Here is a 16,012-nt window from a genome sequence, read left to right on the forward strand (position 1 = left end):
TTCTAAGCCATGATTTTAATTACAAGTTTTTTTTTAACAAATGCAAAGAAGAAATTTGATGGAAGAGGAAGAGGCAAAAGAAAACAAAGATATTGATTAAACTTCAAGAAATATATGGACCTACCAGAAAGTAGAAAAGGCAAATATCAGTATCTCTCTAATAGTCATTGGAAAATACATGGCCTTGATAACACCTTGATTTCTGAATTCTTGTCACCAGAACTATGAAAAAATAAATATCTGTTGCTTTTTGCCACCAAGTTTGTCATATCTTTTACAATACCCACAAGAAACAAATATACAAAGATGAAGAAAGCAAAGCAAAATAAATTCAAGGGAAGTAGAATTAAATTCCAACCTCAAATACATAACTAAAATTAAAATGGATTATATTAGTGAAACTGATTAAGAGAATAAATTTTCTATTCTGGAATAAAAAACACTGATATAACTTATAGAAAAATCATAGCAAAAGTCTAAAAACCAGTTTCAGTTTGCAAATAAAATAATTCTTTTAAAAAATCTACTTAGTAAAGTTGAAACAAGAAAAAATAGCAAATATGAATAATATTCAACCTATTAGTACATTTAATAATTCAGAATTTTATATCTTGTCAGAAACAAACCTCTAGTCTTAAGGGTTTTTTTATCAATCACTTCAAACACTTAAGAAGAAACATTTGCCTTACACAAATTCATCTAATCCAATCACAATAAATATATTCTTCCTACTTCAAACTGTAAGATTATCAGAACATGGATTTAACAAATTATTAACCGTAAACATAAACAACTATGCAATTGATCCCAGCACTTTTAAAAACATCTAATTTGTGTTTGTGTTATTTCATTCATTGCCCTATTTCCACATGGTTATTAACTGTTGAACTGTCTTCACAAACAAAAATGTGTGCATGAATGCCTCTACCATCTTGTACTCAATGGAGATGTATGATTACAATGCACCAATAAAAATATAAAAATAAAGAATAAAAATAAAATAAATAGTAAAAAAAATCCTGACTGCATAATATTAGGTTTCAATGTGACTGAGTAGTTCTCATTATCTCCTTAGTAAGGTACACTTAAATATCAGAATTTATACAATTATATACCTACTTAATACTTTGGATTATAAGATTCTTAATGCTTAGTTCTCCCACTTATAATTTGTAGTCCATGGTATTTATTTCTATATCTATTATTTTGCTAAACATTCAAGCTCCCTACCTACCAAATAACCTGCCTTGCATCTTTTAATGTCTTGTATCATAGTGATGAATTAAAGTGGCTGCACATTAACTGAGGTGTTCTTATTACAGACTCTGAAGTGAACTGTCTGTTTCTTATTTTTATCATAAATTTGTGGGTTATGGGTAAGCATATTAACAATTAGTCATATGCATCTGGAATATGAGGTACAATGGCAGGATCCAATTAAGATGAGAGCTGATACAGCAGAGATCCAGGAATCAGGGTTTAAAAAACCACTGAAATAAATGCCAATTTGTCTTCATTTAAAAATTATTTTGATGAATTTAGATATGAGTAATTTTAAAGCTGCCTGAAAAAGAAGATGCACATCAACATCAAGTCAACAGGTGCTTAGTTATAAACATTATTATTGTCTATCCAATAGTCCTTTAAATTCCTATTTCATATGAAGCTTTGCTACTTAGGTCTGATTAATCTAGCCATAGCTACAGAGACAGGTCTTGATTTAAAACAAACAAATATTACCACATGTAAAGTATTTATGGTTCAATGTTGCCATTGTGTTTCACCAAATGATATCCAAAAATAAGTCATTTTAGATTTCAAACACAGAACCTTAGAAGCTTCAGAAAATAATTACCACTAAAGTTTTGTTATCAACATTAAGTAAGTTCTCTTGAAGAGGAAAACCCTTTCTTTCAATCCTCTTACCAAAATTTCATTAATCAAAAAAATTAGTTATTTCACAAAGGAAGACACTAAAACTCAAATATTAGGCCAACATTTTCAAAAGAACATTGTCTCAGAAAATTGTTTGTTCCTTGGACCAATTCATTTTCCCAAAAATTCATTTACCCCTTCACTGTAAACTTGTTAATGTCCCAGTTTTCTCTCCATTATAGAGTGCATAAGCCTTAACTATCTTGCCTTTTTTTTGAGTTTTATATTTTGTGAGGTTCTGTGTGTATGTTAATGTCAATAAATTGTTGTGATATTTCTCCTCCTAATTTACTGTTAATTTTTCCACCAGATTTAATTATTAAATATTAAATTTTCAACTTTCATATATTATTATTTTTTGATAGCTGAAAAAGTATAATTTTATTTTTTAAGTATAAAGTACTAAGTTTAGGGAAATCAAAAGTGTACTCAACAGACCTGTCCAAGGAGAGGCATACATACATATATATGTATGTATTTGTACATATGCACATACATATTCAAGTTGATAATTGAGAAAGTTGAAAGGCAAACTTTTCACATCATATGGGTGGGTTTAATCCTTATGTGTGGCATATATTCATTATTTTATACTATGGGGACTTTTATAAAGCCATTCACAAAGTTGAACCTAAAAAAATCCCAGTCTAAAAGCATATTTTGCAATTTTTAAAAATATTTTCTATTATGTTTGGATTTTGTTATAATTATTAAGTTATAATAAGATAAGAAGAAAAATAATCATCCTTTTTTTCTTTCTTTTTTTTTTTTTTTGCCATGATGGGTATCTAACCCAGGGCCTTATGCAAGCTAGGCAAGTACTCTGCCACTGAAGTATATTCCTATTCCTTGTTGAATTTTTTAAAATATATGTTTACATACGGTTTTGGAGGCAAAATGGATTCTAAGTGAATATATAATAGAAACTTACCTTTATAATTAAATAATAACATTTTCTATTTCTCAAATACATATCATTTTTATGTAAAATACTTTTATTGGTACATTGTAGTCAAACACTCAATGGAATACAAGACTTGAGAGGGTATACAAGCACAAATCATCCAATTAGATTTTATCTGATCCCCATCCCATTCCATCTCCCTCCCTCGATCCTATGCTTGATTTAGTGATTAACTTTGATATATTTGTTTACATACATCATGTGCTTTAAAGAGATTCCATCTTCCCCCATCCCATTCCCTCTGATTGGTCAACTTAATTATTCTTCCATAGTGCCCTTTCTTCAACTGGATTTTCTCCTATTACCCATTTCTTCCCAGATTTTGCATATTAGAGAAAGCATCTAATTTTTTATTTTCTGTGATATGTCTCTGTGTATGCTGCATTGCAAGTTCTGATCCCACTTCTGAAGGCCCCAGTGCAGGCCTGGCTACCCGGCAGCATACTCTGATCCCTGCCTCGCTGGCTCCAGCACTGGCCTTGCCTCATGGCAGTCTCCGATACTGGCTTCGCTGGCCCCAGCACCAGCTTCATCCCTCAACAGGATACAATCCCGGCCTTGGAGGCCCCAGCCCCGGCCTTGCCTCACAGCAGGCTCTGATTCCAGCCTCACTGGCACAGGCCTCACCCCTCGGCAGGCTACATTCCAGGTCTTGGAGGCCCCAGCACTGGCATGGCCTCATGGGCAGGCTCCGATTCCGGCCTCACAGACCCCGGCACAGACCTCACACTGGGCAGACTCCGTTCTGGGCCTCGGAGTCCCCGGCACTGGCCTTACCTCTTGGCAGTCTCTGATGCTGGCCTCAGAAACCCAGCACCGGCCTTGCCTCACAACAGGCTCTGATCCTGTCCTCACTGGCCCTAGCACTGGCCTCACCCCTCAGCAGTCTCCTATCCCAGCCTAAGAGGCCCCAGCACCAGCCTTGCCTCATGGCAGGCTCTGATCCCAGCCTTGCTGGCTTAGGAACCAGTTTCACCCCTCAGCAGGTGCCAATCCTGGCATCGGAGGCCCTGGCGCTGGCCTAGCTTCACAGCAGTCTCTGATCCTGGCCTTGCTGGCCCTGGTACCAGCCTCAACTCTTGGAAGGCTCCAATCCTGGCCTCACTGGCTTGAGCACCAGCCTCACCCCTCCACAGGCTTCGATCCTGGCCTCACTGGCCATGGCACTAGCCTAACCCCTTGGCAGGCTCCAATCCTGGCCTCATAGTCTCTGACACCTGCCTTGCCTCATGGCAGGCTCTGATCCTGGCCTCGCTGGCCCTGGCAATGGCCTGGCCTCAGGGCAGGCTCCAATCCCAGCCTCACTGGCTCCGGCACTGGCCTGGCCTCACAGCAGGCTCCAATCCCAGCCTCACTGGCCTTAGTACTGCCCTCACCCCTCAGCAGGCTCCAATCCTGGCCTCAGAGGCCCTGACACCGGCCTTGCCTAACAACAGGCTCTGATTCTGAGCTTGCTGGCCTGGTACCAGCCTTGTTTTAAGGCAGGGTCCTATCCTGTCCTTGCTGGCCCCAGCACAGGTCTCAAAGCATGGCAGGCCCCTATCTTGGCCTCAAAGGCCTGGGTACCACCCTTGCTGTGCATAGGTTCTGGTCTCTGTCACTATGCGCAGGATACACTCCCAGGCCTATTTTTTTAAAATATATTTTTGTTTGAAAACAGGGTCTCTTAAACAAGCACAGCTAGCTTCAAACCTGTGCAGTCCTCCTGTCTCACCCACCCAAGCACAGGGATTACAAGCATGTACCACCATGCCAGGCATTCTTCCATTTTTTTTTTAATATGAGAAAGCAGTACATGTCTTTTGCAAAAGCTGGGACTCCAAATACCTAGTGGTAATTACAAGAAAAAAAGTATAAAAATTAATACATAAGATGGACATGGTGGTACACATAATCCCAGTACTTGGAAAGCTGAGACAGAAGGATCATACATTTTTGACAGCCTCAGCTAATAAGTGAGACCTTCTGTGACATAGTTGTACCAGTATTAGAAAATGGCCTAAAAAAGATTTAAAAAAGAAGTTTGGTTATTAATATATTTGTCAAAAAATTGGTTTATGGAGCACAGATATGTAAAAGAGAAGGGCAGTTAGGGCTTGGTTATTACCAGGAGTCAGGTCGCTGTCATAACACAAAGTACATTTGCTAAAAGTAATTAGCAAATGGATAGAGGAGTTGGGACCTAGGACTTTCACATTCTAAAAACAGGTTTGCATAAATTATATCTAGCAAGAAGCTTAGAAGTCCCCAAAACATTCTTCTCTTTTTGTATCTCCTTGTTCTATATTCAAGATATTTCATATCTCCATACACAAATACTCTATACTAACTCCAAGAATTGTACTATCTCTAATCTCAACCAGACACTACTTTATTATTTTTAAATTCTTACTCAATTTAATCATATTCTCTAATTTACCCTATTTCTGTACACATCACCCCAGCTTCTCCCCCCCTCATCTAACCCTCACCATTGAATTCATCGTAACTTTCTCATGAGTTAAACTGTTGTCAACTCTACATCTCTACAGATAAGATTGGATCAGAGAGGTGATCCATAGGAAAGGACAAGAATACAATAAAGATAACTAGCCACAGCTGATAAAGAAATCTCTAAACAAACAAAGCATCAAGGTTTGAAAAATGCATAGGTCACAAACCATTCTTTCCACACTTCTGAGCTGACTCTATAAAGGCAATGGCAGACAGATCACCTGACCTTAACAACTGAAACCCATCAATGCCACCATAACAACAAATAGAAGGAACCACAAAAAACTCAGTTTTGACAATTAATAGGTAGATCAACAATGGAGTGATAGTAGACACATTCTTTAGTGTTAATATCAAACTGTGAGTGGCAGTTAGAACCATCTTTCCCAACAGTGACTTAGAACAGATTCTATCAACAATGACTCACAAACAAAGAGAAAGGAGATGTCAAGACAACAAAAGCACAAACCTGAGAATTCTGAAAACAAGAGAATGAGAATAGTGAGGAAATAAGGGATATCGTGAATACTGACCTACAAGAAATGCAAAAAGAATTTCAAATCCTGACCTTCAATATGATGAAATGGTTCACAGTAAATGTACAGAGAATTAAAGAGAAAATTGAGAAGTTAAGAAAATCAGAGAGCCTGAAATGAAATGAGAGTAAGTAAATAAAATAAAGACAGCAATAGGAAACATTCTGAAAGGTTAGATGAAGTGGAAAAATATCACTGTTAGAAGACAGTTTATTAAAAACCAAGTCGATCGTGGTGGCGCACGCTTGTAATCTCAGCATTCGGGAGGCTGAGACCGGAGGATCGCGGTTTGCGGACAGGCTCAGCTACTTAGGTGAGGCCCTCTGCAACTCAGTGAGGCCCGGTTTCAAAATAAAGAATAGGGCAGGGGGTTTAGCTTGGAGGTCGAATGCCCCTGGGTTCCATCCCCAGACCCGCAAAAAAAAAAAAAAAAAGCACAGTAAAGAGTATACAGAAGACATTACAAACATAGAACCTAAACATTCCCAAACTATGGGACAATATAAAATGTCCTAACTTATGCATAAGAGGAATTAAAGGGGAAGAGGCACAGACTAAGGGTATCCATAATTCAGAGAAATAATTTCAGAGAACTTTCCAAAGATGGAAAGAGACTTAGACATACATGTATAGAACACTGCTAAGACAAAATCAAAGGACTTCTCCATGCCATGTAGTAATTGAAATGACCAACATAGAGACTGAAGAAAGAATCTCAAAAGTAGTGAGAACAAAAGAACAGGTTTTTGAGGCAAAAAAAAAAAATCACTTCAGATTTTACAACCTAAGTCATGAATGCCAGGAGAAGCTAGTATGATGTAATCCAGACCCTGGAAAAAAACAACTTTCAACCAAAACTGCTATATCCAGCATAAAATTGATAAAGAAATAAAAGTGTTTCAAGATAAGCAGAATCTCAAAAAATTCATGAATACTAAGACATCAGTAGAAAAAATACTTTAAAAAGTCATAAAGAGGAAAAAGAAGCAAATTTCAGAACCAGAGAAGAGATAAATTTGATCAGTGCGGTAACTAAGCAAAGAAAAAAATATAATTGTATGAAACAGATTTGGAACACAAAATGACAGAAAAAATAATATCTCAACAGTAGCACTGAACACCAAAGGACTTAATTCACCAATGAAAAGACATAGACTGGCAATGTGGACTAAAAAAAAATAAACCAAATATATTCTGTTTGCAAAAAACTCACTTTACAGCCAAAGATATTCATAAGCTAAAAGTGAAAGAATGAAAAAGATATATCATACCAATGCTGATATCCAGTAAAACAGACTTTAAGGTAAAACACATCAGAAAATGCAAAGCAGAAAACATTAAAGGCAACAATTCAGCAAGAAGATATAATGATAGTTAATGTTATTGCCCAAATGAGGGTGCACCCACATTTGTAAAACAAACATTACAGGATATCAGATCTCAAATAGACTCAAATAAATAATACTGGGAGACTTCAACACACCACCCATGTCGTTAGATCAATCTTCAAGCAAGAGATGAGTAAAAACTTTTCAGAACTAAAGAAAACTAAGAACCAAATACACCTAGTAGACATACACAGAATTTTCGAACCAGAAACAGCACAGGGCACATTCTTCTCAGCTGCCCATGGAACCTTATCTAAAATAGGTCATATCCTGTGCCACAAAGAAAGCACCTGCAAAATTTAAAAGATCTAATACAATTTCCTGTATGTTTTGAGATCACAATTGAATGAAAGTAGAAATCAATAAAAAGGAGACCAAAATAAACTATATAAGTACATGGATTCTAAATGATTCCCTATTGATTGAGGAGTAGATGATATCAGAAATATGGGAGATAAAATTTCCTGAAATTAAACAAAAAATTAAACACAACAGATCAAAATATATTGGATACTTTGAAGGAAGTGTTAAGAAGAATGTTATAGCATTGAGTGCCCATATAAAATGAACACAGAGTCATCAAATAAACAACCTAATGAAACATCTCAAGGACCTAAAAAACAACAATAATCTAATCCCAAAGCCAGCAGAAGGTAGGAAATAATGAAAATTAGAGCAGAAATAAATGAAATAAAGAATAAAAAGCTATAAAAAGGATTAAAAAATTTTTGGTTCTTTGAAAAGATTAGTAAGATTGATAAATCCCTGGCCAACCTAATCAAAAGAAAGAAGAAACTTGAATCATTAAAGTCAGAAATGAAATAAGAGACATCACCACAGAGAGTGGAATAATTCAAGGAATTATCAGAAATTATTTTGAAAATTTATACTTCAATAGACTGGAAAACCTAGAAAATTTCTAAACACATATAACCTACCTAAATTGAACCAAGAAGACATAGCTAGCCAAAACCAAACAATAGCAGATAGTGAAATAGATACAGCAATAAAAATTCTACCATCAAAGAAAAATCCAGAGTCAGACTGGTTTCCAGCTGAATCCCATAAAACTTTAAGAGAATAACTAATCCCAATACTTTACAACATGATCTGGAAAATTGAGAGAATGAATTCTCTCAGAACTCTTCTATGAGGTCAATATTACATTAATACCAAAACCAAATAAATATGCTGAAGAAAATAAAATTATAGACTAATATCTTTGATGAACATAGATGCAAAAAATCTAAACAAAATACTTACTATATGTATTCAAAACCTTTTCAAGACAATGGTACACTAGAACCAAGTTTGTATCATCCTGGGAAAGCAAATTCAACATATGCAAATCAATACATGTTATTCACCACATAAATAGAACTGAGAAAAAAATTACATGATTATATCAATAGATGCTGAAAAAGCATTTGACAAAATCCAACACCCATTCATGTTAAAAAACACTGCAGAAAATTGGAATAAAAGGAATGTATCTCAATATCATTAAGGCAATATAAAATAAAACCAAAGCCAATATCATATTAAATGGGGAGAAACTGCAATTATTTCCTCTAAAATGAGAAAAAGACAAGGATGCCCACCATCAGCACTCCTTTTGAATATTGTCTTTGAGACTTCCAATAGCACTGAGACAAGGGAAGGATATCAAAGAAATTCAAATAGGAAAAGAGGAATTAAAATTATCCTTGTATGCTGGGCGTGGTGGTGCACTTTGTAATCCCCACGCTTGGGAGGCGGAGACAGGAGGATCATGCAGGTTCGAAGCCAGCCACATGTGTGCTGGCTTAAGAAACACTGTTTCCCCCCAAAAAGTATAAAATAGGTCTGGGAGTGTAGCCCGGAAGTAGAAGGGCTTCCAGGAACCCCAGTACCACCAGAAAACAAAAACAAAAACAACAACAACAAAAATAAAATAAAATTATCCTTGTTTGCAGATGGCATGATACTATATCTAGAAGATCCTTTATTTCACATCTTTAATCTTTCAACATAGAATTTTAACAAGTTTTTAAAAATAAATATTCTCACTATCTACATGGTGATTATATTTTATCCAAATATGGACTTAATTATAATCTCAAGAATACCAACTTCCAGCTGGACATGGTGCCACATGCTTGTAATCCCAGCATTTGGGAGGCGGACAGTACAAGTTTGCGGTTTGCAGACAGCCTCATCTACTTAGTGAGGTCCTTTGCAACTCAGTCAGTCCTTATTTCAAAAATAAAAAGTCTAAAAAATATGGCTGGGGGTGTAGCTCAGAAGTACACTGCCCCTGGGTCCCATCCCCAGTACCACAAAAAGAAAAAAAAAATCTCAACTTTCTCCCTCAGATTTGATGACCAATTAGTAGAACATAAAGAATTCAAAAGAGATACTATGCTCAGTTATAAATTATTTCAATCAATGAATGTATATTAAAAAAATGAAGAAAAAATTATGTAGCACAGAATCCAGAAGCCTGGTGAAATTATGCAGTTATACTCTCCTAGTGGAGTGAATTACAATAAAACATGAATTACTGTTGAATGAAGTTTTCACTAATACTCTGTATTGTAGGAATGGAGCATTCACATAATAATTCTAACCTTAAATGCTTTGGCTCCAGCTTCCCAAAGGCCAACTTGATATAGAGTGGGCCGTACTCTCACGTACACAGTGGGTCCATGGTTTCTGGTATATCATCAACACACTCACATTAATTGGATATTCCCTGGGGGCTTAAATGATACCTGCCCGGGCCAGGATAAGAACCAACTCTTTCTTTGGAGGATGAAGGATTCGAGGACAAGTCTGATGACTTAATGGTTAACTATATATTTACAAGTGAAGAAATAGAGAAATCTTAAAACAATCCAATCATTTTTGACCCTTTCAGACTTTCATCATAAATCACACAGCATTTTAGATTATGGGAATATTGCCTTAAATCAAAGAGCCCTCATTTCTTCTTTTTCTTCAGTATTGAGGTTTGAACCCAGGGGCATTTTACCTCCTAACTACACCCCCAGCCCTATTTATTTATTATTTATTTTGAAATGGGGTCTCACTGATTTGCAAAGGGTCTAAGTAGCTGAGGCTGTCCTCAAACTGCAATCCTCCTGCCTCAGCCTCCCAAATGCTAATATTACAAGCATGCATCACTATGTCTGACTCCCTGACTTCTTAAATTAAAAAAACAACGTATACTTAATGAAAATATTGTAAATAAGAAAATTCAATATAAGAAGATATTATATTAAATGTTAACTACAAGTGTTATGTAAATATATAGGAAACATAGGTTATACAGTGGGTGTTATTTATTTATTTGTTTGTCTGTTTGTTTGTTTTAGTACTGGGGATTAAACCCAGAGGCATTCTACTTCAAGTTATATCCAAAGACCTTTTATTTTCAAACAGGCTTTCAATAAATTGCTGAGGCTCTCACTAAATTGTTGATGTTCTCCATGAACTTGAAATCCTCCTGTCTCAGCCCACCCCCATACTGAGATGAAAAGGGTGTACTACAATGTCTGGCTAGTGAGTTCTATTTAAATTAAGCTTTGAGGGAAGGTCTTACTATGGTGTTAGTTTCTCTGTAAAAGTCTGGAAGAGATGATGAGTCACATCTTACATAAAACTTGTGGAGAGCACCCTAAGTGGAGAAAATCACCATACATGAAGTCCCAGTTGGTGGTTCACATCATGTGGTAAGGGCAATAATGAGGCAGTGTGGCTGGAGCTCAGGAAGAATGAAAATAAAAGAGAAGTAATGGGGCATGATATGTTAAAGATTGTATAATAAATCTTAATCTTTACGTTCAACAATAATTATTCATGTTGATATTTATGATGAAACTATTAAGATTCTAACTTACATCATCTAAAAATGATGTGGGATGATGGATTTTTAAAATAAAATAAAGGCGTTTTTTTATCCTGGACTATTAAAACAAAATACTGAGAAAATGTTTTATCCCGTGTAGCTTCTTAAGAAGTTGTTTATTTGTAATGTTATGTTCACATTATCTTGTAAATATACCCTTTTATGAATGGTGCCAATAATTGGGGATGCCACAGGTGGCCCCTTTTGTAGGAGAAGGAACTGATCTTGGCACCCAGAGCTACTTAGAGTGATCACTGTGGGTCACTGTCATTATACAATGCTTGCTTTGCACTGTTCTTTCTTGGCCACTGCCATTTCACATTGCTTTTCTCCAAACAGCTGGACTTCTTTGTTGTGTGTAGCATATCATGCGGTGCACATTTTCTCTCCTGTGGCCCATGATTGAGAACAGATGTTATATGCCTTTATAATTATCGTCAGGAAATCTTGATGCCTTTTAGTGGTACTCTGTACCTTTTGTAAGCTGGAGGGTTAGCTGCGTACGTAGAGGACTACAAAGTATAGAACTTCATTTCATTGTAGATAGTAACATACAAACTCTGAGCCTGCTGTTCTCCTTTCACCACTTGCTGCAACAATTAGCACTAGTAAAGGTTTTTCACAACAGGTATTAATGCCTTTCTGAAAGAGGTAAAGACATTTGGTATTTCTTTCTGTTGGCAAGCATTGAGTTATGGAAGATAGAATGTTTCTTGATGGAGAAATGTGTTATTTTATGTACTCTATCTTTTCCATCTGAAACAAGTTCTTAGTCTTTAATTATATGGTTTGAAAAAATCAAGGTTATCTGCAAACTTGAGTCCTCAAAATTAAAAACATATGTATATGTCATAATTATTTTCATAATATCAAATAGAAAAATTAAAATCATGCAGAAAGACTTCTGCTAATTGATTTTCTGGAGAACTTTGGATAAACATTTTCAGATAAATTATATTTGTTTATGAATAATAAAAGCAATATGTCTGAAAATATTTATTTAAAGAGAATATATACTTGGATATATGCAAACGGCCTTGTCCCATGTATTCTTCTGTTTTGGCTTTTCATTTTAGGAGGGGGCAGTATGAAATATCTGAACACAAGTTTCACTAAACCACCAACATTCGTATTCAACTAGTTGGGTCTTCCAATTTTTCTTCTTGATCACCACTAAACTCTATAAAAACATTCTTAAAACATTGAAGACCTCACTCTTCTGTTCTTCATTAATATTAATAATCATATCTGTATTTACTATGTATATTGCTATATACTAGATACATGTAAATTGTTCTATAGGAATTTTGTTTATTGTTATTAAGAGCACTAGATAGTGGTGGAGTTGGAAATCTACTCAGTCCCTGTGCTCATAATCTATTTGACTCATCCAAAGTCACCTATCAGCCATGACTCAGTAAACATGCTTAATTATTATATCTAATTTTCTTCAAAAAATCATATTTCTGTCTTGTTTTTGTTATACTAATATAACATAAATATATATTAATTGTTGCCTATTACTTCTAAACTAGAATTAAAATTTTTGACTTAATACAAAATTCTTTTAATTGTTATAACTCTTTGGCACATAAGAAACTTGATTATTCAAAGACAAATATATATAAATCGTTATTATTTTAAGCTAGTATGTAATTGTATTTTTTTTTCAGAACTGGGGATTGAATGCAAGGGCATTCTATCTTCTGAACTACAACCCTAGCACAATTTCAATTTTTATTTTGAAATAGGGTCTCACTAAGTTACAGAGAACCTCACTAAGTAGCTGAATCTGGCTGCCAATTCTCTTAATTTACATTTTCTTTATCTTCCACAATGCCTAGTCCTTAGCATATAAGTTACAGAGAACCTCACTAAGTAGCTGAATAGCCTTCTGTCTCAGCCTTTCAAGTACTAGGATTATAAGCATGTGCCACCATGCCCGGTTATATCTCATTGTAATTTTTATTTGTATTTTCCTAATGATTAGTGAGATTAACATACTTTCATAGCTATTGCCATTTTGAATGCTTTCTATCGAGAAATATTTAAGTACTTTGGCAACTTTTAAAATTTAAGTCTGTTGTTTTATTTTATTTCTTTGCTATTAAATTATAAGAGCTCATACATATTTTGAATATTAACCCCTTCTTAAACATATGGTTTTCAATATTGTCCCTAGTTCTATAGGCTGATTTAGTCTTCTAGTGGTTTTTATATGCCTTTTTCTCTAAAGTAACTTATAGGTTAAATGGTTAAAAATTATAAGTGAATCTCTCTTTTAGTATTTTATCTGTGAATCTAAGCACATGAACTTGTGCATTCTTTTGAAACTGTGATGCCCCAAATAATAACTGCACACATGTAGTTTTTTAGCTTTAACTGAATTAAAATTAAAAGATAAAAATATTCAATTTTTCAATTGTACTACAGATATTTCTACTACTCAGTAGACATTTGTGGCTACTGCCTACTGCAATGGGAGGTAGGTACAGAACAGTTCTATCATGACAAAAAGTTTTATTGATGCTGGGCATGGTGACTCACGCTTATAATCCTAACATTTGTGAGGCTGAGACAGGAGGATTACTGTTTGCCACAACTTCAATTACTTAGTGAGGCCTTCTGCAACTTAGAACTTGTTTCAAAATAAAGAATAAAAACATGGCTAGGGGTGTAACTCAGAGGTAGAATGCCACTGGGTTTCGTCCTCAGTACTGCAAAAAAAAAAAAAAAAAAAAAAAGAGAAAGTTTTATTTATTTAAAAAATAGATGTCAAACATTAATTTGGTTTAGAATCACTTGATATGCTTATTAATACAGCATTTCAGTCCTTTTTCTCAGTATAACTAAGAGGAAGTTTGAAAATTTACATTTCTATGAAGTTCCCAGGTAAGATTGGTGTTGTTCCTCTGAGAACTACAATTTAAAAGAAATTGATTTTGTGTTATTGATTCATTTGCACAAACTTACAGAAAACACCAAGAAACAGTGTTCTAAGTGATATAGGAACCATGCACCTACGTTTGTGTTTCACAATAAAAATCCTAATGGCAGAGGATAATTGGCCTCAGTTAATAGTATTTTGCTGCTATCTGCAGGTAGAAATGGGTATAAACTATTGAGTTCAGTCTCTGAGATAATCTCAGTATCATTACTGGGAAAATGTGCTCAACAAATAAAAAACAATGTTAAAAGTAGTTCTGTTCCTTATAAAAAATCTGTGACAAAAGAATATGTAGATTAATAGTAAATAGACATGTTTATTTAATTGCAATCTATTTTCTATCTAAAAAAGAGATAAAAATCTAAAATAGAAAATATTTGTTTTAAAAAAACAGAAACTATTATAGTTATTTTCCAATTGAATTATATTTTTATTATCATTAAAATTAATTTCCCTTTATAAGGAAGAGTAATTAGAAGAAACAGAGTACTAAAGTAATTCAAAAAAGTATCATAAAAAGTTTTGGTATCCAACTGTTCAATATGTTACTTTTTTAAAGAAAAATTTACAGAGACCACCTGAATTTTAAAAATTCTAAATGCAAGCTGAGCGTGGTGGTATCAGCATGTGGTTCTAGTATTTGAAAGGCTGAAATAGGAGGTTTGCAGGTTCAAGGCCAGTAACTTAGCAAGATCCTGTTTCAAAATAAAAAAATAAGTGACTGGGAAGATAGCTCAGTAGTAGACCATCACTGGGTTAAATCCACATTACCATAAAAAATTCTAACTACAAAACTGTATGTACCAGTTGTTCATTGATTTTTTTTTTATTGATAACTCTGAAACATATGTTTATTATTATATTTTAAAGTGAATGCATTAATCATATTTCTTTTTTTTGTTTTTGTTTTTGTTTTTGTTTTGGTGGTACTGGGGTTCCTGGAAGCCCTTCTACCTCCGGGCTACACTCCCAGACCTATTTTTACATTTTCATTTGGAAACAGGGTCTCCTAAGCCAGCGCGCGCGGCTGGCTTCGAACCTGTGCGATCCTCCTGTCTCTGCCTCCCAAGCACGGGGATTACAAGCGTGCGCCACCACGCCCGGCTAATCATATTTCTAAGAATTAAAAATTATATGAGAAGAAAATTTCTCTTAATTTACATTTTCTTTATCTTCCACAATGCCTAGTCCTTAGCATATCTTTTTTGCATTTTCCTCAAATACATACCCAAAAGTAAATGTTTTGCTATTAAAATTTCATAAATTAGTAATATATGTATCACTCTACTGCAAAGACATCGCTTCATTACAGTGCATAAGTGTATGCACACACACACACGCACACACACACACGAACACACACACACACACACATACACGCACACACACACATGCTTAAAGACACAGATAAAAATCATACTTTGAATAAGAAACTCACATATTGTTAAACACAATTCACCCTTTTAAATAATATAATTATATTTCTAATTAATATTCTTACTTTTTTAGCAAATACACTATCAATTTAAAACATTTCTGTACTGAATTGAAACTAAGTAAAATATCAAAAAATAAAATATCAAAAAAAGGAAGTCTCAAGAAATATACCTATGTCAAAAGCATGAATGTTTATATAATTTCTGATTTTATAAAAAATACTTTCAATTCATTTTATTACATTATTTTATTTATTTTGGTACCTAAAATTGAATGCAGAAACATTCTACTTAAAAGCTATACCACCAGCTGTTTTAAAATTTTATTTTAAGACAGGAACCAGCCAAGATATCCATCAACAGATGAATAGACTATGGGATATGTACACAATGAAATTTTACTCAGCCATAAAGAACAAAATTA

Source organism: Muscardinus avellanarius (genome assembly GCF_963383645.1).
Source record: "Muscardinus avellanarius genome assembly, chromosome: 1".
Lineage (NCBI taxonomy): Eukaryota > Metazoa > Chordata > Mammalia > Rodentia > Gliridae > Muscardinus > Muscardinus avellanarius.